We start from the raw sequence: 20,717 nt of genomic DNA, 5'->3' as shown, positions 1-20,717 counted from the left end.
CTTAAAGTACAAAAAAAATGGTTGAAAATTCTGCATTATCTATCTTTTTTCAAAAATGTAGAAAGAAGCATGCCTTGAGAGAATTCCCTCTTGACTTAAAAAGTGTAGAAACCTGTGTTCTATGTGCATAAAATCACGATACAAATGAATGTCCTTCAATACCAGGTCTCAAAGTTGTCTATCAAGAGGAAGTAATGCCAAATCAAGTAGAACATCTTTGTTTTATTGCCAAGAGACCATGGAAAAATCCAAAATCGAATAAGACGCAAGGTTTCAACACTCAAACATATGCACAACCACCACAAAATAATTGGAATGCACCCATGCCATGGCAACCTTGGCCTCAACCTTGGGCATAAGGATGGAAAAATCCTTATGGAAAGTATCCTCAATATCCTTAACCTTACCATGTTTTTCCACCACAATATTTTCCTCAGCTTATTCAATCCTCTAAACCTCAAATTCCAAACCCATAACTCTCACTACCATTTCCACAAAAGCCAAATCAACTTCCTGCTCAACCACTTCCAAATCCAAATAATAAAAATTCACGGCATGTTTACTGTTGAAAATAATACTGAGAGGGGGGGGGGGGGGGTGGGGGGGTGAATCAGTATTATCAAATTCTTTTTCAATTTATACAAAGATTTGCATATCTGACTAATGAAACTTGCGTATACCTTCCAGACTTATAATTTAATTTATTCTTCAGATGTTGATCATTAATCTGTGTGTCAGAACCATATAACAGTAAGCAGGAACAGAAAAGTAGAGCAGACAGTCACACAAAAGAACACAATATATAAGGTGGAAACCCAATGTGGGTGAAAACCACCTGCTGCAATATGTCTCTATCTTCTGTCAATTAGAAACTTCTTTTTACAATGATTCTGTACTGGTGCAGTCTTATACCAGCACGCAGGCTTCAACCTGCAGAAGGCTACAACCTTCTCTCGTTCTCCAGACTCTCCTGGAAGGGAGCTACAACCCCCTTAGCTCTTGTACTAGCTGAGGTACTAGTACGTAGGTGCTGACCTACAGAAGGCTTCAACCTTCTATTTTCTTCCAGGGACCACGTTTCATAAATTTTCAAACTAGATCCATGAACATCAATCAAACATCAAGAGATCTGCAATCAACCAAATTCCTTGTACAAATATTGAATCAACCAATAACTTCTCAGAACACAGTACCAGTAACCAGACACCAATTCAGAACTCAGAACACTGCAGTAATAAACAGAAGCAGCTAAAACATATTTCAAGAAAAGTCCTCTACTTCACCAATAGAAACCTGTGTACATACGCAGATATTTCAAAGTGAACCTGTGTGTATACGCAATATTCACTTGCTTAAACTGCGGGTATCCGCGCCTCCGCTGTGTCGATCCTGCGGAATACGTACCTGCACTGTGTCAAACCCACGCATATCCGCGCCTCCGTTGTGTCGAACCTGCGGGTATACGTGCCTCCACTGTGTCAGACCTGTGGGTATAGATAATTTATCCTTTTCTTAATCAGACTTCAATTATACCCAGATTATCAGATTTATAGATCTAATCATGCGCCAAAGAGATCTCGACCCATCAGTAGATCTTAACCATCTTGTAATGCTCAGGTTCCTCCTTGATTCAGGTCCAGCTATAACTCACCAACCGATCACCAATATTTCAGATCTTGCTCTTCTCAAGATATTCAACGCATCAGTCCACACCAAGCCAAATGATCTCCTTTCCTTTTTATAGTCTAGGCCTTACTCAAACCATGGTCCAAAACCATAGAGATCCAATACTAGGGACCCAATACCTGGGTTCAATACTTTAGATGCAAAACCACGGACCAAAACCATAGGTTCAAAAATGTCGGACTAAATACCATGGACCAACCATAAGATTTCCCACGTGTGCGTGCTTTTCTTTACATGAAAGTGCGTGTACTGTACGTACGCACCTTTTTATCGGTACACCTGCGTATATGTACGCACCTTTTGATCGGTGCACCTGTGTATGTACGCAGCTTTGTGAAAAGGAACCTGCGGGTATCTCATTTTCTTCCATTATAAGAGCCTGAATTGTGTTCTACCATTTGAGTGAGTTGCCATCAAGGACAACACTTATGTCATCGAGCCAAATCTGTGCCAAACCTATGTAATAATGCCAACAATCTCCCCCTTCGGACTTGATGGCAACCCAATGTCACTCAAAGTCTTTTCTCCCCCTTTGACATCAAGGGCAAAGGGTTATGCTCCCCCTGAGTACATGCTGAAATCTCTACTTTGTTGTGTTGTCCAAGCTCCCCCTGACATATAGGCAAGATCTGCAAGAAGATGTTCTACAAAAGAAATCTGACTTTATACATCATAACTGACCTTCCTATCACCAAAGACTCATACATATGACTCCCAACCAAGTGGGGATACATGATATAATAAGCACATTACATTATCCATCCCAGGCATAGTGGGGCAACCAAGATAGGCCGTTACATGACCTTGAAAAAAGAAATATAGAGACAAAATATCTACAGCAAGACTCTGACTAACATCAGCAACATCTGTCAATCATTATTCAGATCAGTATCCATGTTCTCCTTCTGCACTTGCTCCTCCTGAAATCAAAACAACTGAAGAATTGAACCAAGATCTTCTACAATAATGCCAACAATGCATTATTAGAAGAATATATGCTCCCCCTGAACCTGTGCCAGATGGTCTCTGACAGACCCATATCAGACTCTTCTCATCCTTGCTTTTCTTCAAGTCAACATATACACGACTGTACCCACATAAACCAGCATATGTACGCATATACCCCATATGAAACTCGCGTACAACCAACAATCTCTGAAACAGACAAGATTCAACAGCAAGATGATGCATCAACTACCCCCAGCTTTTGTCTGAGGTATTCAAAGGTCTCCCTGGGTAGTGGTTTGGTGAGAATATCAACAACTTGTTACTTAGAGGGAACACACTCCAATTTGACCTTTTGTTCAAGCACTTGTTCTCGGAGAAAATGATACTTGATCTGTATGTGCTTAGTCTTTGAAGGCATGACAGGATTATTTGAAACACTGATTGCACTTGTATTATCACAGAAAATGGAGATAGGTGGAGTACAAGTGATTTGCATATCATGCATTGTTTGCATCATCCAAAGGAGTTGAGTGCAGCAAGATGCAACAGCTACATATTCTGCTTCAGCTATAGATAATGCAATAGAACTTTGTTTCTTGCTGAACCAAGATACTAATCTAGGACCCATGAAGAATGCACCACCACTAGTGCTTTTTCTGTCATCCACACTTCCTACCCAATCTACATCTGTATATACATGAAGTGTGAGATCTGTACCTCTAGGATACCATAAGCCATAGTTTTGAGTTCCTTGAAGATACTTGAAAATTCTCTTAACTGCCTGAAGACGAGTTTCCTTTGGATATTCCTGAAACCTTCCAACTATTCCCACTGCATGCATAATGTCTGGTCGGGTACCTATTAGATAGAGTAGACTACCAATCATGGATCTATAGGTTGGTTGATGAACTGTTGCTGATTCATCATTTGCGCTGAGGCTGCATCCTGTCACCATAGGGGTACATACTAGTTTCGAATCCTCCATCCCATATTTCTTCAAGATCTACTTGAGATACTTGGTTTGTGATAGAAAAATGCCATCTTTGTTTTGTTAGACTTGTAAACCAAGAAAATATGTGAGCTCACCAAGCATGGACATTTCAAACTCTTTCTGCATCACCAAGGCAAAATTTTGACTCATGTCTTCTTCATTGCTACCAAAGATGATATCATCAACATACACAACAAGTATTAACAACTTATCATTTTCAAATTTTATATATAGATTGCTATCAGTTGATCCTTTTATAAAACCTTGTTGATGGAGGTACTTATCCAACCGATAATACCATGCCCTTGGAGCCTGTTTAAGGCCATAGAGAGCATTTTTTAGTCTGCATACAAGTTTTGGATCATTTCCAAGATAAACCCATTTGGTTGTTCAATATATACTTCTTCATCCAAGTCTCCATTCAAGAAAGCAGACTTCACGTCCATTTGAAATACTTTGAACTTCTGAAAGCTATAAGGAGCAAGGAACATCCTTATGGCCTCTAGTGTGGCAACTGGTGCAAAAGTTTCTTCAAAGTCTATGCCTTCCTGTTGAGCATACCCTTTGCAAACAAGTCTGGCCTTGTTTCTAATCACATCTCCATTTTCATTCAACTTATTTTTGAATATCCATTTTGTTCCTATGACATTCTTATCTTTTGGTCTAGGAACCAACTCCCAAGTGTTATTCTTTTTGATCTGTTCAAGTTATTCCTCCATGGCTTTTACCCAGCATTCATCTTTGCATGCCTCTCTTACATTTTGTGGTTCAGTGGAGGAGAGCAATGCTAGATAGTTTGAAGCTTCTGAAATGGTTCTTCTTGTTTGTACACCTGCCTCTTTTTGCCCCAAAATTTGAGATTATGGATGATTCTTCTAAACGTACCTAGATGGATTCTTTTCTTTTATCCTTATCTGTTCTTCTGGTGCCTCATGGGTTTCTTCTTCATCATGAATCTGATTTGATGTTGATGGATAGTCCTCATCATCTTTGAAATCTTTAGATTTTACCTTCCTAGGAGTGTTTCCTTCTTCATCAACCACTACATCAATACTTTCAACAATTTTTCCAAGTCTTTTATTGTAACACTTGTATGCTTTATTGTGGGGAGAGTAACCAAGGAGAATGCCTTCATCTGCTCTAGGTTCAAACTTGCCAAGATTTTCATCAGTCTTCTTGATGTAGCATTTGCTTCCAAAAATTTTGAAGTATTTTACCGTGGGAGTCTTACCATACCAAAGTTCATGAGGAGTTTGAGTGCTATTTACCCAGACATTTGTCTTGTTGAGAATAGTAACTGCAGCAAATGCAGCTTCACCCCAGAAGGTTGCGGGAGTTCCAGACTCATCAAGCATAGCACGAGCCATTTGTTGAACCGTTCTGTTCATCCTTTCCACTACTCCATTTTGCTAAGGAGTCCTAGCAGTAGAGAATTCCCTTCTTATTCCATGTTCTTCACAAAAATCGAAAAATTCATTTGAGGTAAATTCTCCTCCTTGATCAGACCTGAGGCATTTGATTCTGCGATATGATTCGTTCTCCACCAAGGCTTTGAATGATTTGAATTTTTTGAAAGCTTCGTCTTTATGCTTCATAAGTCCTATCCAACACATCCTTGAAAAGTCATCAATGAATAATATAAAATATTCTTCTCCTCGAGGTGATCTTTTCCTAGATGGACCACAGACATCAGTATGGACAAGTTCAAGTGGCTTGCTAGCTGATCCTTCCTTCTCAGGGAAATTAGTTCTGGTTTGCTTACCAAATTAACATGATTTTCATATTGTATTGTCTGGAATTCTGATGTCAGGTAGATCATGAACTGTCTAATATTTGCATGCTTTCCTTATCTGTGAGAAGCTTAGATGCCCCAATCTTCTGTGTCATAGCCATTTTTCATCATTCTTGCTTATATAGCATTGTTGTTGTCCTCCCTTGAGTATATATAAATTATTTGGAGTTCTTATGCCTTTGATCACTGTTTCTCCTGTATCAAGCTCACGAACAATGCATCCATTTGATCGAAATATTACTTCATTTCCTTGATCACACATTTGACTGACACTTAATAAATTATTCTTCAAGCCATCAACATACATAACATTTCCAGCCTTGACCTTTTCTTTCAAAAGAAAAGAACCTTTACCTTTTATGAGTGTAGGGGTGTCATTTCCAAATGAGACCTTCTTTTCCTTTTCTAAGGCATTATATGACTGAAGTTTATCTTTATCACCTGTCATATGCTTTGAGCATCCACTATTGATGTACCACTGATTTTCCTGTCCTTCTACATACAAGGCTATCCCACATCTTTCTGGTTGCAATTCTTTCTTTTTCCATGTTTTGGTACTCAATGAAACTTGCTCCTTTTGATTTGTTTGCCAAAACCTGCTCCTGCATTCAGAATCTTCATGACCGAAATTGTTACAAATAGAAAATTCTACTTCATTCTCAAGAGCAATAAAGTTATTGTAGGTCCTGTTCACGATCCCAGTCATACTCCTTTGTTTTTGAGCTTCTCTAGTCATGATTGTCTTGTAGGCAACACATTGAGCTGCTTTGTGACCAAAGTTATGACAAGAGAAACATTGGCCATTGAAGAAGCTCTTGCGATTATCAAATCTACCAACCAAATGATTGTAGTTTCTATCCATTCTTGAGGCAAATTGAGAATGATTTACCTGTGGTTGGTTGTAGCTTCTGTTCATCCTTGAAGTAGATTGCCCCCGATTTACCTGGTAGTCTTTGTTCATTCTTGAGGTAAATTGTCCCTAACTTACGTGGTGATCAACATTATGCTTTTTCTGAGGATTGTTAACTTGTTCACTTCTCCTTGCAGCTTCAAGATAACTTTTGGAAGTAGATGGCTTCTATGCTTGAGATGTTTCTTTGGTATACCCAAGACCTGTATTGATTAGAGGAGAACGCTGCACTTTGATAATCTCATCTAAAGTTTCAGATCCTTTAGAAAATCTAAGATTAAGAGCTTTCGTTTTCTCAATGTCCTTTCTAAGCCCCACAATTTCATATTCTAACTTTTCATTGTGTTTCTCCATTTCAGCAAGTTGGGAAGTCAGAGTATCTATAATCATATTTTTCTCTTCTAAGCAAATTTTGAGTTTAGAAATTTCTTCATAAAGACTTTCTTCATCTATAGCATCCAAGAAATCATCATCTTCAAAAGCCATCAAAAGTCTATAATCATTACCTTGTTCATCTTCATCGCTATTTGAAAGTCCATCACTGTCTTCATGTGTGTAATAACTTTTCTTACTTACATTCTGTTTTCTGTTCCATCTAACTGGTTCCTTCCCTTTGTCAAGCTTATCTTTATGAGGACACTTGGCAGCATAGTGACTGACTCTTCCACAAGCAAAACATTTGAAAGGGAGCTTACCTCTGAATCTTCCAGAACCCCGTTGAAGATTCTTGACAAAATTTGACTCTTCCTCTTCTTCCGACATATGTCATGAGTCATTGTAATCTCCTTTTCTTGAGGCTTTGAATGCAGCTTCTCTCCTATCTGATGGTCCACCTTTTCTCATTTCGTAAGCAGTTAGGATTTCGTGCAGCTGTGACATGGTAAGGCTCTGTAGATTCTACTTTTCTTCTATGGCAGAAACTTTTGAATCAAACTTAGGAGACAAAGATCTTAGAACTTTTTCAACCAAAACAACTTCTTTTATTTCTTCACCCAAGTTTTTCATACAATTAACAATCTCATCTATGTGAAGGAAATAGTTAGCCACGCTTTCATCATTGTACATTCTGAGATTTTCATACTGAATTCTGAGAGTTTGAAGTTTTGCTCGTTTTACCTGATCATCTCCTTCATAGCTCAGAATGATCTTGTCCCATATTTCTTTTGCGGTTTTGAGTTGCATAACCTTGACGAATTCTGATTGAGATAGACTCCCTAATAAGGTATTGACAGCCTTTGCATTTGTTTCATACTGCCTTTTACCAGCTGTATCTGTAGGAGTTGTTGAAGGAATTGTGTATCCTGTTTCCACAATATCCCAAACTTTTGTACCAAGAGATTGAAGATAAGCAGTGATTCTTACCTTCCAATAGACAAAGTTGCTCCCATCGAAAATTGGTGGCCTGATTGATGCTTCCTTTTCGTAGTTTCTCATGATGATAGATCTTCCTTCAAGCAATCAAGCTTCTCCTGAAGGACCTGCTCTGATACCAATTGTTGAAAATAATACTGAGAGGGGGGGGTGAATCAGTATTATCAAATTCTTTTTCAATTTATACAAAGATTTGTAGATCTGACTAATGAAACTTGCGTATACTTTCCAGACTTATAATTTAATTTATTCTTCAGATGTTGATCATTAATCTGTGTCAGAACCATATAGCAGTAAGCAGGAACAGAAAAGTAGAGCATACAGTCACACAAAAGAACACAAGATATAAGGTGGAAACCCAATGTGGGTGAAAACCACCTGCTGCAATATGTCTCTATCTTCTGTCAATTAGAAACTTCTTTTTACAATGATTCTGTACTGATGCAGTCTTATACCAGCATGCAGGCTTCAACCTGCAGAAGGCTACAACCTTCTCCTCCAGACTCTCCTGGAAGGGAGCTACAACCCCCTTAGCTCTTGTACTAGCTGAGGTACTAGTATGTAGGTGCTGACCTACAGAAGGCTTCAACCTTCTCTTTTCTTCCAGGGACCATGTTTCATAAATCCTCAGACTGGATCCATGAACATCAATCAAACATCAAGAGATCTGCAATCAACCAACTTCCTTGTACAAATACTGAATCAACCAATAACTTCTCATAACACAGTACCAGTAACCAGACACCAATTTAGAACTCAGAACACTGCAATAATAAATAGAAGTAGCTAAAACATATTTCAAAAAAAGTCCTCTACTTCACCAATAGAAACCTGCGTACATACGCAGATATTTCAAAGCGAACCTGCGCGTATACGCAATATTCACTTACTTAACCTGTGGGTATCCGTGCATCCGCTGTGTCAATCCTGCGGAATACGCGCCTGCGTTGTGTCAAACCCGTGTATATCCGTGCCTCCATTGTGTCGAACCTGCGGGTATACGTGCCTCCACTGTGTTGGACCTACGGGTATAGATAATTTATCCCTTTTCTTAATCAAACTTCAATTATACCCAGATTATCAGATTTATAGATCTAATCATGCGCCAAAGAGATCTCGACCCATCAGTATATCTTAAGCATCTTGTAATGCTCAGGTTCCTCCTTGATTCAGGTCCAGCTATAACTCACCAACCGATCACCAATATTTCAGATCTTGCTCTTCTCAAGATATTCAACGCATCAGTCCACACCAAGCCAAATCATCTCCTTTCCTTTTTATAGTCTAGGCCTTACTCAAACCATGGTCCAAAACCATAGAGATCCAATACTGGGGACCCAATACCTGGGTTCAATACTTTAGATGCAAAACCACGGACCAAAACCATAGGTTCAAAAATGTCGGACTAAATACCATGGACCAACCATAAGATTTCCCACGTGTGCGCGCTTTTCTTTGCATGAAATTGCATGTACTGTACGTACACACCTTTTGATTGGTACACCTACGTATATGTACGCACCTTTTGATCGGTGCACCTGCGTATGTATGCGGCTTTGTGAAAAGGAACTTGTGGGTATCTCATTTTCTTCCATTCTGAGAGCCTGAACTATGTTCTGCCATTTGAGTGAGTTGCCATCAAGGACAACACTTGTGTCATCGAGCCAAACCTATGCCAAACCTGTGTCATAATGCCAACATTTGCAACATGGAAGGGCAGAATTTCCAAACTTATATGATAACTCCATTAGATCTAAACAATGTCCAACTTAGATCTGGTAGAGTATTGGAAAAGAAGTCACCATCTGTTGTTATCCAGGAGTCTGAAAAGGATGACCTCTCTGAGAAAGAGACATCTCTTCATCGAGAGGAAAATTCTCAGAAACAAACCACCCCTATGCATTCTGATAACACTCCAATAAATTCAACTCCCATTATAAAACAACCTTCAGTTTCTGTTCAAAATCCACATTTTCCTAAGAGATTAAAAATTGACAAAGGGATGGAAAAATTGATTGTGCTACCTGATTATGATATGATAGATGAACTGAAGAACATTTGTATAAAAATTCCTTTGTTACAAGCTATCCAATAAATATCAATATTTGGAAAGACAATCAGGGATTTAAGTATTAAAAAACTAGGAAGAACAAGGAAAGAAGTTAAAAGAATCCAGTTAGTTGGGAAAATTGCAGATGTCGTGATGGGAAAGACAATAGTTTAAAATTATCTAGATCGAGGAAGTCCCATTGTGAAAACATACATTAATGGTGTTGAAATTCCAAATGCATTCATTGATTTAGGAGTAGTCATAACTAGCATTTGCACCAGACGCTGCAAAGGAAACGTCGTAAGTATTTCCAATGACATTTGCATATTTGTTAGGATTTTACACAAGTTTGTGCCAAAGCAGTTTCCAAGGCTTATGACAACCGTTTTGTATCTTACTAATACACTTGGATTTCAATTCATAAAAATCTAACTTCTTGATTTGAGATAATCATCAGAACTTAGTTGGTTTGCATGAAATCTAGTCTTCTACCAAATACAGATATTGGTAGATAAGAGGGCATATGACCTATCCTTGTTAATGGGAGGATACTCAAATATACAGCCATGTCCGTTGTGACCCTTATGGATCTTTCTTTTGTTTTCCTCTGTGTATATTGTCTTCAGCAAATACATATATTGGTAGATAAGAGGGCATATGACCTATCCTTGTTAATGGTAGGATACTCAAATATACAGCCATGTCCGTTGTGACCCTTATGAATCTTTCTTTTGTTTTATTCTGTGTATATAGTCTTCAGAAAACATAGATATTGGTAGATAAGAGGGCATATGACCTATCCTTGTTAATGGGAGGATACTCAAATATTCAGCGATGTCCGTTGTGACCCTTATGGATCTTTCTTTTGTTTTCTTCTGTGTATATAATCGAAACTCTCATGGAGCATGAGCATTTTGAATTGTATTGAGTAAACATTTTAAGGTGCACTTATTTCAAGACCTGGGAGATGATGGGGAGTTTTGAACTCGATATGGTCATCATTAGGCCCTCTCTACATGTTCTCCTCTGTGACAACTTTTTCAATCAATTGAAACCAAGCAAAATAGATTGCAAGCCAGAAGCATCTTTAATCCTATCTTGTAGTCTCAAATACGTTATAGAATGTGTTCCCCTTTGCCATTCATTTATCTCAATATTTAAATTACACATCATGATTTATCAAATTGAAAATCATGCTGAACAATGCAAGCTATAAAATTCATCCCATTCATATGTAGTACATAACAAAATCACCTCTGGAAGCAAGATAATTACAACTTGATGCCACATCATATTCTTCAAGACCTATTTTTCGTGTACAGGAAGTGGATCATTAATCCAGATAATTAAACCCTGCCTGAGGCACCTTACTAAACATATATCATATCTATAGTGGGCACACTGCGCCAACGTCCAACTTTTGACTATGGGACATCTTATTGTATCACATTCAAACATTACTTCTTTGTCTGGATTACAATAATATATACCCATGATATGTATCTCTATAGTGCAGAATCCAGATAAAGGTGTCGATCAAGATATACCGTGGTGTTTGGAGCTTTGTGAGACTCTAGAACACTTGGGCCCTTGCTCTGTTTTGGTTGTTATCTCAGAAGTCATGTTTCCCACACATCGACAAATAGAAATTAGACAAAAGTTGATAACAAGCATTGAGGACCAGAGCATGCTCTTCATCTGAATTTATGGATAACTAGTACCTGTATTCTTTTAGATGTTGCCTTAGACAAATTTTTCGCTGGGTGCCCTCCTCTGCATCCTGGCGAGTTACTTGTGATTCAACTATCGCAGTGTCCAGTGAAGGCTACCTGATTAACCAAAGGTAAGACGAATATCAAAGTCATCCATATGAGAAGCAAATTTTAGGAAACAAAAAGGCCCTTCCGTAATCATTGAAGGACTACAAAATATCTACCATCAATGAAAGACAGGGCAAGTTTTTGCAATTCAACCAAATGCCCACAAATCTCAGTTTCAGGACCATTATTCTCAAACGGAAGGTCCGTTTAGGGACCATGTAAAGAGAAGGCAGTTTAAAAGTTTACGAGAAAGCTATATTGGTATATTTCATCTCCCTTGATGATCTTCGGGTCTTCTATGAATGAGTCTGATATGTGAGATCCTCTGCCAGAAAGTGTGCTTGAGCCCTTACTGGAACTAATGCCATGATCTGATGTTTCTCTGCTAGTAGAGATGCCATTGTATAATCTTCTGAGTTTGCTGGTCTCTTTTAACCCTTTGGATGGAGGTTTCATGGAATTATTTTTGGGTTGCTGCTTCTTTAAAGACTTGATCTTTCTGGGGTTGCATTTGGTTCGAGTTCCACCAATTTCCTCTTGATTTGATCTCTCACATAAATATGACTTTGAGCTTCTGTAGACAGCAACAAAATCTTCAAAACTCCATAACTATTAATAATAGTTTAGAGAGGCCTTTGTAGCCTTCTCATTGCTTCGTTTAAGCCATTTGATAGTAGCTTCATTTGTGCTTCTGCAAATCACCTAAATTTAATGACTCGCTCAATGTTTATTAATTTTCCTAGAAAGGCATTTGGAACCTAAACAAAGTAATATATGTGATTTTGGAAGCTTTATGGTTGGCAAACCAAATTGGCCAATTGGACTTCCTACTTCTACTAATTTTTTCAGCTAGAATACATGCCCGATAAACCACACTTTGTTTATCCCTCAGCATCTGCAACTACTGTTGGTTATAGAACGATGGTCTGAGTATTATGAAATATATGAGAAAATAAATTGCACTGAATAATGAATTTGGTTTTACAGGGTGATTAAATACTCATTCTATCCATAATAAAATGGGCCTCAGTTAAAATCTTAGCAAATGACTCATACAGAGGACTCTGAGTCCTCATCACAGCCCACCGCTCCATGAAATCTATGGACCATTCACAGTTTCGCATAAGAAAAACCCCTGCATTGATTCCCAACTAACTCCTTTTCTTATAAACATTTTTCTCCCATCCATGGACTATTAAATTGTAGTCCTTGTACTTGTCCAATGGGTGCTCAAATTCCATGTCCGTGATCACAGCATCTGAGTCCATCCGCCATATCCACTCAGCTTCAGGGTGAGCCACCATGGCTGCCCTAATCAAAGGAATTTTGGCCCAGAATGTGAACATTTTCTGATTAAGGAGGATTTGGTTTTACAGGGCGATTAAATACTCATTCTATCCATGATAAACTGGGCCTCTCTCTAGTATCTTTATGGAGTTATTTATGCTAAATAGTAGCTAAAATCTAATATAAAATGAATAGATGCCATTGTTTACTACTACAGAGAGAAATTTTATGAATCGAACTGAATTGGACTATAAATCTATTAATCGAATTGAATTGGACTAACAGCTACAGATTGATGCTGAGGCCTCCGAAATCCGTAAATCCTGACCACCTGATCATCAGCAAAATCCAGAGATCTCTCCATACCTTTCCAACAATCTTATGCCTTGTATATGGGGTTATGGTTCCCATTGCAGGGTTGACACCTAGTGAAGTGAGTCACAAATGGCCTCCTCTCTAAAAGCCCAGCCCAAATTTCCTTCAAACAATTCTCTTGCTTCTTTGCAAACAGTCTGGCACTTTTCTCAGCATATCTACGCCTCAGCTCTGTATGTTTGGCATCCATGGCATCATACATCTTACATTCTCAAAATTCCCAACAATGTCCAACCAATAAAACTGAAAAAAATAGTCATTCTCAATATAAATCATGCTAGTCTATTTCTTCTTCTCTTTTATCATAAGATAAATGCTGGTCATCTCTTCTTCTCTTTGATCATAAGATAAATACGTGCAAACTAGTTATCAGATTTATTTAGAGCTCTGTCAGGTAGCACATTAGTTAAAATCTTAGCAAAGGACTCATACAGAGGACTCTGAGGTCCCATCACAGCCCACCTCTCCATGAAATCCATGGACCATTCACAGTTTCGCATAATAAAAACCAAAAAACCCCTGCATTGATATCCAACCAACTCCTTTTCTTATAAACATTTTGCTCCCATCCATGGACTATTAAATTGTAGTCCTTGTACTTGTCCAATGGGTGCTCAAATTCCATGTCTGTGATCACAGCATGCTAAAAAGTAGCTAAAATCTAATCTAAAATGAATAGATGCCATAGTTTACTACTACAGAGAGGAATTTTATGAATCGAAATGAATTGGACTATAAATCTATTAATCGAATTGAATCGGACTAACAGCTACAAATTGATGTTGAGGCCTCCGAAATCCATAAATCCTGAGCACCTTATCAACTGCAAAATCTAGAGACCTCTCCATACCATTCCAACAATCTTCTGCCTTGTATATGGGGTTATGGTTCCCACTATAGGGCTGACACCTAGTGAAGTGAGTCACAAATGGCCTCCTCTCTAAAAGCCCAGCCCAAATTTCCTTCAAATAACGCACTCGCTTCTCTGCATACAGTCTGGCACTTTTCTCAGCATATCTACGCCTCAGCTCTAGATGTTTGGCATCCATGGCATCATATATCTTACATTCTCGTAATTCCCAACAATGTCCAACCAATAAAACTGAAAAAAATAGTCATTCTCAATATAAATCATGCTGGTCCATTTCTTCTTCTCTTTGATCATAAGATAAATGCTGGTCCATTTTTCTTCTCTTTGATCATAAGATAAATAAGTGCAGACCTGTCATCAGATTTAGTTAGAGCTCTGTCAGGCAGCACATCAGTTAAAATCTTAGCAAAGGACTCACACAAAGGACTCTGAGGCCCCATCACAGCCCACCTCTCCATGAAATCCATGGACCATTCACAGTTTCGCATAAGAAAAACCCCTGCATTGATATCCAACCAACTCCTTTTCTTATAAACATTTTTCTCCCATCCATGGACTATTAAATTGTAGTCCTTGTACTTGTCCAATGGGTGCTCAAATTCCATGTCTGTGATCACAGCATCGGAGTCCATCCACCATATCCACTCAGCTTCAGGGTGAGCCACCATGGCTGCCCTAATCAAAAGGAATTTTGGCCCAGAACGTGAAGATTTTTTGATTAACGAGGATTTGGTTTTACAGGGCGATTAAATACTCATTCTATCCATAATAAAATGGGCCTCTCTCTGGTATCTTTATGGAGTTCTTTATGCTAAAAAGTAGCTAAAATCTAATCTAAAATGCATCCTGGAGAGTTACTTGTGATTCAACTATCGCAGTGTCTAGTGAAGGCTACCTGATTAGCCAAAGGTAAAACGATTATCAAAGTCATCCATATGAGAAGCAAATTTTAGGAAACAAAAAGGCCCTTCCGTAATCATTGAAGGACTACAAAATATCTACCATCAATGAAAAACAGGGCAAGTTAATTCAACCAAATGCCCACAAATCTAAGTTTCAAGACCGTTATTCTCAAACGGAAGGTCCTTTTAGGGACCATGTAAAGAGAAGGCAGTGTAAAAGTTTACGAGAAAGCTATATTGGTATCTTTCATCTCCCTTGATGATCTTCGGGTCTTCTTTGAATGAGTCTGATCTGTGAGATCCTCTGCCAGAAAGTGTGCTTGAGCCTTTACTGGAACTAATGCCATGATCTGATGTTTCTCTGCTAGTAGAGATGCCATTGTATAACCTTCTGAGTTTGCTGGTCTCTTTTAACCCTTTGGATGGAGGTTTCATGGAATTATTTTTGGGTTGTTGCTTCTTTAAAGACTTGATCTTTCTGGGGTTGCATTTGGTTCGAGTTCCACCACTTTCCTCTTGATTTGATCTCTCACATAAATATGACTTTGAGCTTCTGTAGACAGCAACAAAATCTTCAAAACTCCATAACTATTAATAATAGTTTAGAGAGGCCTTTGTAGCCTTCTCATTGCTTCGTTTAAGCCATTTGATAGTAGCTTCATTTGTGCTTTTGCAAATCACCTAAATTTAATGACTCGCTCAATGTTTATTAATTTTCCTGGAAAGGTATTTGGAACCTAAACAAAGTAATACATGTGATTTTGGAAGCTTTATGGTTGGCAAACCAAATTGGCCAATTGGACTTCCTACTTCTATTAATTTTTTCAGCTAGAATACATGCCCGATAATCCATGCTTTGTTTATCCCTCAGCATCTGCAACTACTATTGGTTACAGAACGATGGTCTGAGTATTATGAAATATATGAGAAAATAAATTGCACTGAATAATGAATTTGGTTTTACAGGGCGATTAAATACTCATTCTATCCATAACAAAATGGGCCTCAGTTAAAATCTTAGCAAATGACTCATACAGAGGACTCTGAGTCCCCATCGCAGCCCACCTCTCCGTGAAATCCATGGACCATTCACAGTTTCGCACAAGAAAAACCCCTGCATTGATTTCTAACTAACTCCTTTTCTTATAAACATTTTGCTCCCATCCATGGACTATTAAATTGTAATCCTTGTACTTGTCCAATGGGTGCTCAAATTCCATGTCCATGATCACAGCATCTGAGTCCATCCGCCATATCCACTCAGCTTCAGGGTGAGCCACCATGGCTTCCCTAATCAAAGGAATTTTGGCCCAGAACGTGAATAGTTTCTGATTAAGGAGGATTTGGTTTTACAGGGCGATTAAATACTCATTCTATCCATGATAAACTGGGCCTCTCTCTAGTATCTTTATGGAGTTATTTATGCTAAATAGTAGCTAACATCTAATCTAAAATGAATAGATGCCATCATTTACTACTACAGAGAGAAATTTTATGAATCGAAATGGATTGGACTATAAATCTATTAATCAAATTGAATTGGACTAACAGCTACAGATTGATGCTGAGGCCTCCGAAATACATAAATCCTGACCACCTGATCATCTGCAAAATCCAGAGATCTCTCCACACCATTCCAACAATCTTATGCCTTGTATATGGGGTTATGGTTCCCACTGCAGGGTTGACACCCAGTGAAGTGAGTCACAAATGGCCTCCTCTCTAAAAGCCCAGCCCAAATTTCCTTCAAATAATGCTCTTGCTTCTCTGCATACAGTCTGGCACTTTTCTCAGTATATTTGCGCCTCAGCTCAGTATGTTTGGCATCCATGGCATCATATATCTTACATTCTCAAAAATCCCAACAATGTCCAACCAATAAAACTGAAAAAAATAGTCATTCTCAATATAAATCATGCTGGTCCATTTCTTCTTCTCTTTGATCATAAGATAAATAAGTGCAGACTAGTCATCAGATTTAGTTAGAGCTCCGTCAGGCAGCACATCAATTAAAATCTTAGCAAAGGACTCATACAGAGGACTCTGAGGTCCCATCACAGCCCACCTCTCCATGAAATCCATGGACCATTCACAGTTTCGCATAATAAAAACCCCTGCATTGATATCCAACCAGCTCCTTTTCTTATAAACATTTTGCTCCCATCCATGGACTATTAAATTGTAGTCCTTGTACTTGTCCAATGGGTGCTCAAATTCCATGTCTGTGATCACAGCATGGGAGTCCATCCACCATATCCACTCAGCTTTAGGGTGAGCCACCATGGCTGCCCTAATCAAAGGAATTTTGGCCCAGAACGTGAACATTTTCTGATTAATGAGGATTTGGTTTTGCAGGGCGATTAAATACTCATTCTATCCATAATAAAATGGGCCTCTCTCTAGTATCTTTATGGAGTTATTTATGCTAAAAAGTAGCTAAAATCTAATCTAAAATGAATAGATGCCATAGTTTACTACTACAGAGAGGAATTTTATGAATCGAAATGAATTGGACTATAAATCTATTAATCGAATTGAATCGGACTAACAGCTACAGATTGATGTTAAGGCCTCCGAAATCCATAAATGCTGAGCACCTTATCAACTGCAAACCCTTACCATTCCAACAATATTCTGCCTTGCATATGGGGTTATGGTTCCTACTGTAGGGCTGACACCCAGTGAAGTGAGTCAGAAATGGCCTCCTCTCTAAAAGCCCAGCCCAAATTTCCTTCAAATAATGCTCTCGCTTCTCTGCATACATATTACAGTCTGGCACTTTTCTCAGCATATCTGTGCCTCAGCTCTGGATGTTTGGCATGCATGGCATCATATATCTTACTTACATTCTCAAAATTCCCAACAATGTCCAACCAATAATACTGAAAAAAATAGCCAGTCTCAATATAAATCATGCTGGTCCATTTCTTTTTCTCTTTGATCATAAGATAAATAAGTGCAGACTAGCCATCAGATTCAGTTAGAGCTCTGTCAGGCAGCACATTAGTTAAAATCTTAGCAAAGGACTCATACAGAGGACTCTGAGGGCCCATCACAGCCCACCTCTCCATGAAATCCATGGACCATTCACAGTTTCGCTTAAGAAAAACCCCTGCATTGATTCCCAACTAGCTCCTCTTCTTATAAACATTTTTCTCCCATCCATGGACTATTAAATTGTAGTCCTTGTACTTGTCCAATGGGTGCACAAATTCCATGTCTGTGCTCACAGCATCTGAGTCCATCCACCATATCCACTCAGCTTCAGGGTGAGCCACCATGGCTGCCCTAATCAAAGGAATTTTGGCCCAGAAAGTGAACATTTTCTGATTAAGGAGGATTGTGTTGTAAAACATGTCCAAGCCATGGATTCTGCAGTAATCCTGCTTTTTCTTGAATCACCTCAGAAGCAGATGATCCCCAATTGGGTTCTTGCAGGGATAAGGCTGTGAGCCTGTCAATACCAAGATACGAGGCCTCCCTCCTTCTGTATAGTTCTTTATATGAGGACGGGCCTGCAACCATTTTTGTCTCTTGAGGTCCCAGTTTTTTACTGTGCTCCCCACAGTGTAACTAAAGTCAGAATCAGCATAGAAATTATCAGAACTTTCCTCCCACTCATCCATTGACCGATACAAGGATTCCTGTTCATTCTCATTTATTTCATGTTCATTGCTCTGAAACCCCGCGCAAAAACTACTCCGGTGGCTCAGCAAAATAAGAGAACCTAGGTCGCACTGTTGAAGGGAGGAGCGAAACAGAGGGAACTTGACCGATACAAGGATTCCTGTTCATTCTCATTTATTTCATGTTCATTGCTCTGAAACACCGCGCAAAAACTACTCAGGTGGCTCAGCAAAATAAGAGAACCTAGGTCGCACTGTTGAAGGGAGGAGCGAAACAGAGGGCAACTACGGTTCAACCCCCAGCCCCTCCGCTTCGCTAACCCTTGGAATAGCCAGCGACATATATTAAGTTTCGAGGGTTTGCTGCAACTGTTATTTTTTAGTTATAACTCTATTTTTGATCGACGGTCTCAAATAGTTTAATCGTCTAACATCAGATCAGATGGATGATAACAAGACAGGTAAGACAAGAGGGCAATTGATTTAAGAGGGAACGCCTTACGGCGTAAATATCATGAGTAAACAAACTATGAATCAATTGAAACTTCCTAATCTTCAATATACACCTACATTATTGTAATTAGCAGATACATCTGTTATCAAACCTACTGGTGTGGTAGAAGATGTATTTGTATCCTTAGATTCTTGGGAATATCTTGTTGATTTCATGATATTGATACCCAAGAATGATCTAGGTGGACACCCATTGATTCTAGGTAGACCATGGTTAGCTACAGCTGATGCTTTTATAAGTTGTAGATATGGTGATATGTTTATCTCTGATGGAAGTTTGACAAAGAAATTCACATTATATCCTCCTGCAAAAACAATGATAGAAGTAGAAAGTGAAGCATGGATAGATGATGATAATGAAAACTTTGATATACGACCAATTTTTGTTACTTCACAAATAGATGAAGAAGATCAGATTTTGAATTTAATGGAAAATAATGAATCTTCCTCATATTGTGAACAAAATCAAAGTTTTCAAGAACAATGTAATATTGAATATCTATCATCTCGTCAAATGGCTTTACATTCTATGGAGAAATTTGGCAATTCTTTAATAGAAATTTTTCCAGGGAAAACTTTGAATATTAATGATAATATGGAAGAATCTCAAAAGAAAGAATTAGTGAAGATGTTACAAGAACATTCCTCTACTTATGCATGGGAATACATCGATATGAAAGGAATTGATCCTAACACTTGTATGCATCATATCTATATTAAAGAAAATGTCAAACCAGTCCGACAACCCCAGAGAAGGATGAATCCAAATCTAAGGGAAATTGTTAAAGAGGAATTACAAAAATTGTTAAATGTGAATTTCATTTATCCAATATCAGACAACCAGTGGGTTTCACCATCGGTAATATTTCTGAAAAAGAACGGAAAATGGAGAGCATGCATTGATTATAGGGAATTGAATAAAGCTACTTTAAAATATCATTTTTCACTTCCTTTTATAGATCAAGTCCTTGATACATTAGCAGGGAAAAAATATTTTTCATTCCTGTGGTTTTAGTGGATATAAGCAGATCCAAGTAGCTCCAAAAGATCAAGATGAAACAACTTTTACTTGTCCATGGGGAACTTATGTTTATCAAGTACTTTCTTTTGGGTTATGTAATGCACCTGCAACATTCCAAAGGAAAGTTTTAGGCATTTTTTCTGATCTAATTCATGATTGTGTGGAAGTTTATATGGATGATTTTACTATCTATGGAAACCCTTTTGAAGAAGCTATTAAAATTGTGGAAAAAATTCTCATTAGATGTAAAGAATAAAATCTCTCATTAAGCCATGAAAATGTTTTATGATGTTCGTTGAGGGAATTGTTTTAGGCCACCATATTATAGGAAATGGAATTAAAGTGGATGCATCTAAGGTAGAATTCATTTCTAAATTATTAGTTCCAACTTGTCAAAAAGTGTTAGAAGTTTTATTGGTTTTATTGGCTATTATAGAAGATTTATAGAAAACTTTACAAAGGCAGCCTCTCCACTTTTCAAATTTCTTACAAAAGATTGTGAATTCATTTGAAATCTGACTGCCAATTTTTTTTTGAAACATTAAAAGAGAAGG

The 20,717-nt window shown here is 38.2% G+C and overlaps 3 pseudogenes; all 3 read right to left on the bottom strand.

The window, feature by feature from the left end:
• Nucleotides 1-13,752: 13,752 nt before the first annotated feature.
• On the bottom strand, nucleotides 13,753-16,340 carry LOC149246669 (galactomannan galactosyltransferase 1-like; annotated as a pseudogene).
• A 133-nt stretch (nucleotides 16,341-16,473) lies between these two features.
• On the bottom strand, nucleotides 16,474-17,471 carry LOC149246668 (galactomannan galactosyltransferase 1-like; annotated as a pseudogene).
• On the bottom strand, nucleotides 17,309-18,980 carry LOC149246667 (galactomannan galactosyltransferase 1 pseudogene; annotated as a pseudogene).
• Nucleotides 18,981-20,717: the final 1,737 nt, after the last annotated feature.

Source organism: Pinus tabuliformis, chromosome 7, assembly GCF_031772625.1.
Source record: "Pinus tabuliformis cultivar Carrire ecotype Pingquan chromosome 7, CPIR1, whole genome shotgun sequence".
Lineage (NCBI taxonomy): Eukaryota > Viridiplantae > Streptophyta > Pinopsida > Pinales > Pinaceae > Pinus > Pinus tabuliformis.
This window is presented reverse-complemented; position numbering and strand designations above follow the sequence as displayed.